General features: G+C 40.9%; 1 pseudogene; it reads left to right on the forward strand.

Annotated features, from left to right (window-relative positions):
• Nucleotides 1–8,175: 8,175 nt before the first annotated feature.
• LOC117203179 (uncharacterized) lies at nt 8,176–8,275 on the forward strand (annotated as a pseudogene).
• Nucleotides 8,276–9,874: the final 1,599 nt, after the last annotated feature.

Here is a 9,874-nt window from a genome sequence, read left to right on the forward strand (position 1 = left end):
TATATTATGTATACATGTATATATATACATATATATTCTTTTTTTTTTTTTTTTTTTGGCTGCGCTGGGTCTTTGTTGCTGTGCTTGGGCTTTTCTCTAGTTGCAGCGAGCGGGGGCTACTCTTCGTTGCGGTGTGTGGGCTTCTCATTGCTGTGGCTTCTCTTATTGTGGAGCACGGGCTCTAGGTGCATGGGCTTCAGTAGTTATGGCACTTGGGCTCAGTAGTTGTGGCTCGCGGGCTCTAGAGCACAGGCTCAGTAGTTGTGGCGCACGGGCTTAGTTTCTCCGTGGCATGTGGGATCTTCCTGGACCAGGGCTCGAACCCATGTCCCCTGCATTGGCAGGCAGATTCTTAACTACTGCACCACCAGAGAAGCCCCAATATTCTTTTTCATATGGTTTATCACAGGATATTGAATATAGTTCCCTGTGCTATACAGTAGGACCTTGTTGTTTATCTGTTTTATAAAAAGTAGTTTGTATCTGCTAATCCCAAACTCCTAATTTATCACTCCCCTACACAATTTCCCCTTTGGTAACTGTAAGTTTGTTTTCTGTCTGTAAGTCTGTTTCTGTTTCATAAATAAGTTCATTTGTGTCATGTTTTAGATTCCATATAGAAGTGATATCATGTGGTATTTGTCTTTCTCTTTCTGACTTACTTCACTTAGTAGGATAATCTCTAGGTCCATCCATGTTGCTGCAAATGGCATTATTTCATTCTTTTTTATGGCTGAGTACTATTCCATTGTATATATGTACCACATCTTCTTTATCCGTTCATCTGTCAATGAACATTTAGGTTGTTTCGGTATCTTGGCTATTGTGAATAGTGCAGCTGTGAATATAGGGGTGCATGTATCTTTTTGAATTATAGTTTTGTCTGGATATATGCCCAGGAGTGGGATTGCTGGATCATATGGTAACTCTAGTTTTACTTTTCTAAGGAACCTTCATACTCTTCTCCATAGTGGCTCCACCAATTTACATTCCCACCAACAGTGTAGAAAGGTTCCTTTTTCTCCACATTCTCTCCTGCATTTGTTATTTGCAGGCTTTTTAATGATGGCCCTTCTGACCAATGTGAGGTGGTACTTTATTGTAGTTTTGATTTACATTTCTCTAATAATTAGCGATGTTGAGCATGTTTTCATCTGCCTGTTGGCCATCTGTATGTCTTCTTTGGAGAAATGTCTATTTAGGTCTTCTGCCCATTTTTTGATTTTTGTTGTTGTTGTTGTTATCAGGTATATGAGCTGTTTGTATATTTTAGAAATTAAGCCCTTGTTGGTCACATCATTTGCAAATATCTTCTAATCTTTTAGTTTTGTTTATGGTTTCCTTTGCTGTACAAAAGCTTAAGTTTGATTAGGTCCCATTTGTTTATTTTTTTTTAAATTTCTATTGCCTTGGGAGACTGACATAAGAAAACACTGGTACAATTTATGTCAGAGAATATTTTGCCTATGTTCTCTTCTAGGAGTTTTATGGTATCATGTCTTATATTTAAGTCTTTAAGCCATTTTGAATTTATTTTTGTGTATGCTGTGAGGGTGTGTTCTAACTTCATTGATTTACATGTGGCCGTACAGCTTTCCCAACACCACTTGCTGAAGAGGCTGTCTTTTCTCCATTTTACATTCTTGCCTCCTTTGTTGAAGATTAATTGACAGTAGGTGTGTGGGTTTATTTCTGGGCTGTCTATTCTGTTCCATTGATCCATTAAAATACCATGCTGTTTTAATTACTGTAGCTTTGCAGTATTTCCTGAAGCCTGGAAGCGTTATGCCTCTGCTTTGTTCTTTTTCCTCAGGATTACTTTGGCAATTCTGCATCCCCAGAATTTATTCATCTTCTAACTGGAAGTTTGTACCCTTTGACAGACATCACCACTTTCCTCTCACCCTTCCACCCCCATTCCCTGGTAGACAACATTCTATGCTATGTTTCTGTAAGTTAGGCTTTTTTAGATTCTTTCTAATCTAAAATCCAATGTGAAAAAAAGCACATCCTAATAGTTGAGAATTATGTTTTATTTGGGGCTTTACTGAGGACTATAGCCCAGGAAACAGCCTCTCAGATAGCTCTGAGGAACTGTTCTAAAGAGGTAAGGGAGAAGCCAGGATATATAGGAGTTTTCACTGGAAAAAACAAAAAAGTCAAAAAAAACCCCAAAATAAAACATGTAGTTGAACATTAAAAGATTACTGCTAGTAACAAAAACTGACATCTCAAGTTAAGATTTTAGTGCTTTTCTTTGTGGGGGAAGATGAAAGAGTCTGGACTTATTGAAATTATTCCTTTGATATGCACCTTAACTATCTAGAGCCAGTATCCTGTTTTTCTCCATCCTGAATTCCCCTCAGAGTGCACCAACAGGGGCGAATGCAGTAGCTGATGGCTTTATGGTTGCAACATCCTTTGTTTACTGAAACAGCAGGTGACATTCTTTGTCCACAGTTCCACATATGAGATCACACGGTATTTGTCTCTCTTTGTCTGATTAATTTCACTTAGTATAACATCCTCAAGGTCCATCCATGTGTTGCAAATGGCAGGATTTCCTTTTTATGGCTGAATAATATTGTAGTATATGAGTGTATCAAATCAATACATTGTACACCTTAAACTTCCACAATGTTATATGTCAATTATATCTCAATAAAGCTGTTTAAAAAATTGATGTGAGAATCCCATTTTTGTGAATCTGTTCTACAAAAAGAAGGTATCAGGTCTGTTTCCTGTTGGCATCAGTTTCTCTTTCTTTACAGGTTATAGCTCCCTGCATGAGCTAGATCTATCATTTTCTTTGGTCTTATCTCCAGGAGGTGCCACACCCATCTTTGACTTAAACAACTAAGCATTTGATATGGACTATGTGGCAGAGGCAGCTAACTATCTCTAGTAGCTATTTTCCCTTTCTTCCTTTTAGTAATAGATCCCACAGAGCCTATGACCACTCAGTTAGAGACCACATAACCCAGTCTCCCTTACAGCTAGGTGTGGTCATGTGAATAAGTTTTGGCCAATAAGAGATAAGTGGAAGGAAAGTCTGCAAACTCCAGAGGTGAAGCCAGCGGATTTGTTCATCTAGAAATTTTGGCCTTTGAGAGATACAAATGAATATCTGCTGGCCTCTTGAACTGAGAAGAGATAGAATTGGGAGCCACAGGATGCTGCTTTCTGCCATGGGGACAATAAACAAGAAGAGGTGGTTTGCAAAGAATGGAGAATGGAGCAAATGCAAAACAAGAGGCAGGGTGGGGATACTGTGAGGTCTGACAGGTGCTCAGAGCAGCTGTCCTGGTCGTGGCTCTCATTCCTCATGAGCGGGGCCATGCTACTCCTGCCCTTGGGTCCTTTTAATAGAGTCCCCATTTTCCTTCAGCAAATTTGAATGATTTTTCCATTATTTGCAAGGAAAGGGGATTCATAAAGATATGGAATAAACAGATAACCCTTTCTTTTGTATATAGTAGCAAAGAAGTTATGGCAGGAAAATTTATTGAGTTGTTGTATTTTGCTTTGGCTGTTGTGGAAAAATTAGAAAGAATAACAGCCATTTGTTTGTTTATTCTTGGGACTTTCCCCCCCCTCTTCTAAGCAGGTAGACAGGCTTTGGGTTTCCTGCCTCAGAGGAAGTTTGAGCTATGGGGCTGCAAGAAGAAGTTACCTAAGGCAGCCTGCTGTCCTAGGTTTGAAGATATCTATTTTTTGTTTTGTTTTGTTTTGAGTATTTATTTATTTACTTATTTGGTTGCGCAGGGTCTTAGTTGCAGCAGGTGGGCTCCTTAGTTGTGGCTTGCAGGCTCCTTAGTTGTGGCTTGCGAACTCTTAGTTGCAGCATGCATGTGGGATCTAGTTCCCTGACCAGGGATTGAACCCGGGCCCCCTGCATTGGGAGCACAGAGTCTTATCCACTGCACTGCCAGGGAAGTCCCTGTCCTAGGTTCGGTTTCCAAAAGTTTGAGTTCCTTGGAGGGGATTCTAGAAGAAGGGAGAGAGGCTAATTATTCTAGTGTGGGATAGCTGGAAGCAGAGAGAGTGAAGGGAGAGTCCTTGATATCTCAAGGAGAAGGATGAAAGTCTGTATATTCTGTGACTTTTGGCAACCTGTACCCTAATCTGGTCCCAGGGAGATTCCAGGACCTCAGAGGGGACTGGAAGCCTGCTGCATACAAAGAGATGGAATTTGGCTTTCCAGGCCTGTCACTTCCTGACAATAAAACTTTATTTATAAAAACATGGGAAGTTTGACAGATTTGGCCTATAGGCCACAGTTTGGTAATTCGTGGATTAGAACATCATCATTTAGCAGCCCTCAGTGAATTAGTAGATATGGACATTAGGAATCAGTAGATGTTAAGATCTTAAAAAGGCATTGTGTGCTTCCTGTGGTCTTGCCAAAGGGACCAAACTTGAGTCTAATCCAGTCTCTGGATGCAGCTACATATTTGCAGGACATTTAAGGGACAGAGAAACATGTCGAACTGCACCAAGAATATGCAATCAGTAAAATCTAGACTGGGAAGTTGTACAAGTCAAAAGCATTCTTCAACAGATTGGGTACAGTAAAGGGATAGAGGGAGAGATACGGGTTGAAAGAGATTGGGAATGTATTAACTTGGAGAATGGGCAAGACTAAAGTCCAGGTTAGGGATGTACATTAGGGTGATTATTATAAAAATCAGGATCTGGGGAGTGTTGTGATTGGGAAGGGGCCCATGGATGGGGCTTCTGGAGTAGATGGCAAGATTCTATTTCTTGATCTGATGGTGGTGACATGAATGTTCACCTTAGTTTGTGCTATGCATTTTTGGGTTTCATTTGTTTTTTAATTTGGTGTTTTATTTTGCAGTTTTTGTTTGTTTTGTTTTAAACAGTTCTAAGGACAACATATAAGTCTGGCCTGCTAGGTGCCATGATTCTTTCTATGTACAGAGAGCTACTTTGGGAATGAAGCCATCCCAGAAGAATGCAGGGTCTAGAGACAGAATGTGAGACATAAAGTCCAAGATGATCTTGTTTGACTACCTGAATCTAGCCATTTCTGAAGATTGGTATATCCATGAAATTTTCAGTTATATGAACCAATAAAGTACCTTTTTATTTCTACTACTTTGGTTTGTAACCAGGAGTCCATCCACATATGTGTAGATCCTCAAAAGGATCTTGACTACTCTTTGTTGAATATTTCTCAAAAAATGATGGTTTTGTTGGATTTTTGGTGATTGCTTCGACTGTCTGCAGTAACTCACATTCACTGCCACACACAGGCAAAACCTGTTCTTCATTCTCTCCGTGCTCTAGAAAGCTTTATTCCATATTTCATAATGGTGCGGTCCATCGTCATCCACTAAGACACGGTCCATTGTGACCTTGTTTGAGGGTTGGCAGAGCTCACTGAGGGAGGGTATGGGAAGGAATGTTCTGCCAAGGGAGGATAAAGATCCTGTCACCTGGGGGGCTTCCCTGGTGGCGCAGTGGTTGAGAGTCCGCCTGCCGATGCAGGGGACACGGGTTTGTGCCCCGGTCCGGGAAGATCCCACATGCCGCGGAGCGGCTGGGCCCGTGAGCCATGGCCGCTGAGCCTGCGCGTCCGGAGCCTGTGCTCCGCAACGGGAGAGGCCACAACAGTGAGAGACCCGCGTACCGCATAAACAAAACAAAACAAAACAAAACAAAACATACAGGAAGATCCTGTCACCTGGAACAGCTGGCACATTTGATGGGGTGGTCCGAAGTAAGGGGCAGTCATGTGTTTCAGGGACCTTTCATTTATTCATTCATTATGTATTTATTGATTTCTAGGCACTGCACATGACAGGCCCAGGCTCAGCTTTCAGGGAACTCACAGCTGGGGTGTGGAGTGGGATGAAGGGCTATGTGGTACAACCTGGGGAGCTCTCAGAGGCCTACTTGTCTCTGCTCTGACCCATCCCCCTCTTCATGGTTCTGAAATTTCTGTCATTCGATTTATATCTTGATATTGGTGCAATACTCCCAGGAAGTCCAGTTTAGAATGCAAATGTGTTAACTAGAGGGATGAGCACGCTTGAGGACACAATATCGATATGGTAAAGAGTAGGAGAAGACAGACACAATCCATTTTGAGAAGAGAGTCTTTGGGAAGAGCTTGCAGCCTGCAGTCTGGAGCCCAGGTGCTGTCAAAGGTAAGCGAGAGGGATGGCCATGGGAGAAAGGGTAGAGGAAAGAGAAGTTGAGAACTGCCTATTAGTTCACCAGTTTTCTCAAGTTTCGGTAGTACCCATGCCTTGAGTATCTCTCCCTGGTAAGGAAGTGGGACTTACTATTTTGTATTCTTGACTCTGAAGTCAGACAGAACTGTGTTTGAATTCCAGCCTTGCTACTTACTAGCTGGTGACCTGTACCAGGTCACTTCGAAACTCTCAGCCTCAGTTTTCTTATCTGTATAATGCAGAGAAGATATTCACCTTACTGGGTGACAGTGGAAGTAAAAGATATTAATGTATCTAAAGAGCTCAGCAGAGGGCCCAAGCACATTGGTTTTTCTCAGTGAATGTTATTTCCTTCCCTTGGTTGAATAATCCCAGTCGTTTGATAGCATTCAGGTCAAAGAGAAGAGCAACTTCAAATGGCTCTTTAGATCAGCTATACAGATGAAACTTTTGGGGGTAGTTTTATCCTTTTAAAAAGAAAGAAAGGGAAACTTACCCCAATCTCATTCAGTTGGCATTCCGCAACCACATTTCTCAATATCCTACTTTCTAGTATTTTGTAGTATTTCTCTTCCTGGCCTATTTTAGCCCCTATTAAGTCAAGCCTAACTAACTGGCTCTATGTCAGAGACAAGGGGTCTTAGAGTTCTTCCCTTCCATTTGTTTTTGTTTTCTCAAAGTATTAGCTTTTGGTGCCCAAGGCAATCAGGAAATGAGGGGAGTTTCCCTTTCTGGGAAACAGATAATTAAAAATAACAGGTGTATTGAGTGCTGGCTGTGCGCCAGGCAAATGGGCTCTGCATCTTACCAGTTTCTTTAATCTTTACAATAATCCTGTGAGTGGGGATTACTATCGCAGATTTATAGAGCCCTGTAGGGTTGATTTGAGGATTAAATGAAATAGGTTTGAAATGTGCTTAGAACATCTAGATTCAATAGATGTTAGCTGTCATTACACTATTATTTTTCAGTGAAGAAATTCAGGCTCAGTTGGGTTAAGATATCCACCTAAAGTCACCCAGCTAGAAGGCTGAAGAAGGATTCCAGGCCTTGCTGTGCAATGTCAGTGTAAGAGACCCTCTATGTTTTACATCTTGATTGAAATGACAAAACACTAATCACTTTGAACAATGATAAAAGTTTCAACCCTGTTTTAACCTGATAATCCAGTGAATGTTCACCATAATTTTGGGCCAAAACATCTCCTCCCCTTCCTGATCACCCGATCTGCCCCTTGTACACATGCCAACTTCAGTCCTTCCAACTCCCAGAGCACAGCCTTACAAGACTCAACTGCTTTTCCAGACCCATCTCCCACTTCTTCTCAAACCATCAGAGAATACAATGGTGTACATTTATGGTGTGCCCTGCCCTTCCTCTTGGGCCCCTGGGATTGTTCTAGGGATGAGCACTGATCCCAGCCTGGCCAATTAGCACTTCTTTTCCCCTTAATTTCAAGCTTGAATTAAGAGTGGTAGTCCCTTTCTAATGGTGGCAATAGTAAGATGTAAAACTTGGGGGTGCTGTATTTCCTAATATATAAAGAAAGCCAGTCTTGAAAGAAACTGAAGCCAATGCAACAAGGGAAGCAAAGACGAAGCAAGAGAATTCTGATGGTGCTGAAGTTCCTGAAGCCTCTGTTTACTGCCCCCACCACTTTATGTTGACTGTTCAACAATTTTTTGGATTCCTTAAGCTAATTCTTCTCCTTTACTTTGCCAGGCAAATTCAGGTGGGAAGTTTCTGTCACTTGCAACCAGGAGTTCTGGATAACATAAATGCCACATGGCCACAGCTAAACTGGACTGCCTGCTCATTCTGAGCACACTTGTGCTTATGTTGTTCTTTGTGCCTAGAATGTTCCCCATTCCCACATGTCCAAAACTAACCACTCAGTCTTCAAGGCCCCATTTCTCATGAACTTTCCCTGGTCCAACATGTTGCAATTCAACTATCCCTCTTTTAAGCTCCCCAGTCCTTTAAAAAGGGGAAAAAAGTTCTTTTCGATACAGAGAAGATTAGCATGGCCCCTGTGGAAGGATGACATGCACATTTGTGAAGCATTCCATATTTTTCAAATCTGTCTCAAGAGAATTATAATGTGTCTATGTCCTTTAGGCCCAGAGCCAATTAAATAAATTCTAACATTCCTTTAAAAAAAAAAGTTCTTTTAAGGAACTTAGAACTTTCTAACTTGCATTACAATTATTTGTATATACACCTCCTCTACTAGTTTCTTGTATATACACCTCCTCTACTAGTTTCTTTCCAGAACAAAGATTTGCCTTGTTCATCTTGTTCCCACTGTGCTACCACAGTATCTGGCACAGATAGCACTACATACATGTTAGTTTCCTTCTTCTTCCCTCCTCCTCACTGGAGGCACACTTTTTCCCCTACAGTTTCGTTTTCTTTCCTCAGCATCAATGTTCCATTCCTTGCTGCTGAGTGAGAAAATGTTCATCTGTGTGTGCCTCAGGCAGTTGTGTTTTGATGAAACAACACTCACAAACTGTTGTAAAAATAAGCTAATTTACCTAAAAATGGTAACTGCATTGCAGCCTTAAGGAGCTACGAGGGAAATGAATACTGGTGAGATAGTGGGCTGTCCTGGTATGTGTGATATTTCATTTAGAATATGGATTTTAAGTGGGAACTCTATAAGGTTTGCATTCAGCAAGAACGGACTGCATTTCCAAAAGAACTACCTGTCAATCTTCTGGTCCTATTTTTAGTATCCCTGCTTCCTTTCAAACCTCTTTGGCAGATCAATTATTTTTTAGGGAGAAAAGGGGTACCAAGTGTGTTCTCATATATAGATACCCTTAAAAATTCTAGGCAACTTTTGTGGCCTGGAGGTTGGTGTTTTGAGACTACATCATTATCAGAATATGTAACTTTTTCTATTTAGCTGTCAGCTCCCTTTTCAAATTCTACCACCTGGGTGAAGTTCTCTCTGTCTAGAAATCTTTTCTCTTTTCTGAGTTCTGAGAATATTTATTTTCTGCACCATCTTTTAGCTCATATCATACTGCTTTTTATTGATGGCTGGTTTTGTTTGTTTTGTGCAAGTCTTTGTCTTCCAGAATAATTTTAATTGGTCCTTGGGTTTGGTCAGTTTCAAATTTTACAGGTACTCAGAGAAAACTGCAATAGTTACACTCTGTTCAAAGGATGATATATTCCAGAGGACCTACTAAAATACCTATCATACATCTATAAATATCAAGTTACAATAAACATCTTGCCCTTCCTTTGTATCCTCCTTCTCTGGTGGAGCAGTAGGGTAAACACGTTTCAGAAGTTGGGTGCCTAACTTTACAATTTTGCTCATTCAACCAACAAAAAAATACAGGGCAATGGAATCCACATTGTTGGTTATTTAGCTATCTTTTCATGGAGATTTATCTCCACCTTCAGTCTTCAGGACCCGAGAGGGCACGGACCTACTTTGTACAGCCTACAGTTCCAGCATGATGTCTTACACAGAGTAGGCACAAATAAATGTGAGAAATAATTGAATAATATATACACTCTCTTGGAGTTTCTTTGTGGGGAACATGATTAAGAATAAAGTGCTAATATCTATCTCAAAGTCTTTTCGTAAAAAAGTGGAGTATAAAGAAACACATAAAAATAAGGGGGCTTCCCTGGTGGCACAGTGGTTGAGAGTC

Source organism: Orcinus orca, chromosome 2 (genome assembly GCF_937001465.1).
Source record: "Orcinus orca chromosome 2, mOrcOrc1.1, whole genome shotgun sequence".
Lineage (NCBI taxonomy): Eukaryota > Metazoa > Chordata > Mammalia > Artiodactyla > Delphinidae > Orcinus > Orcinus orca.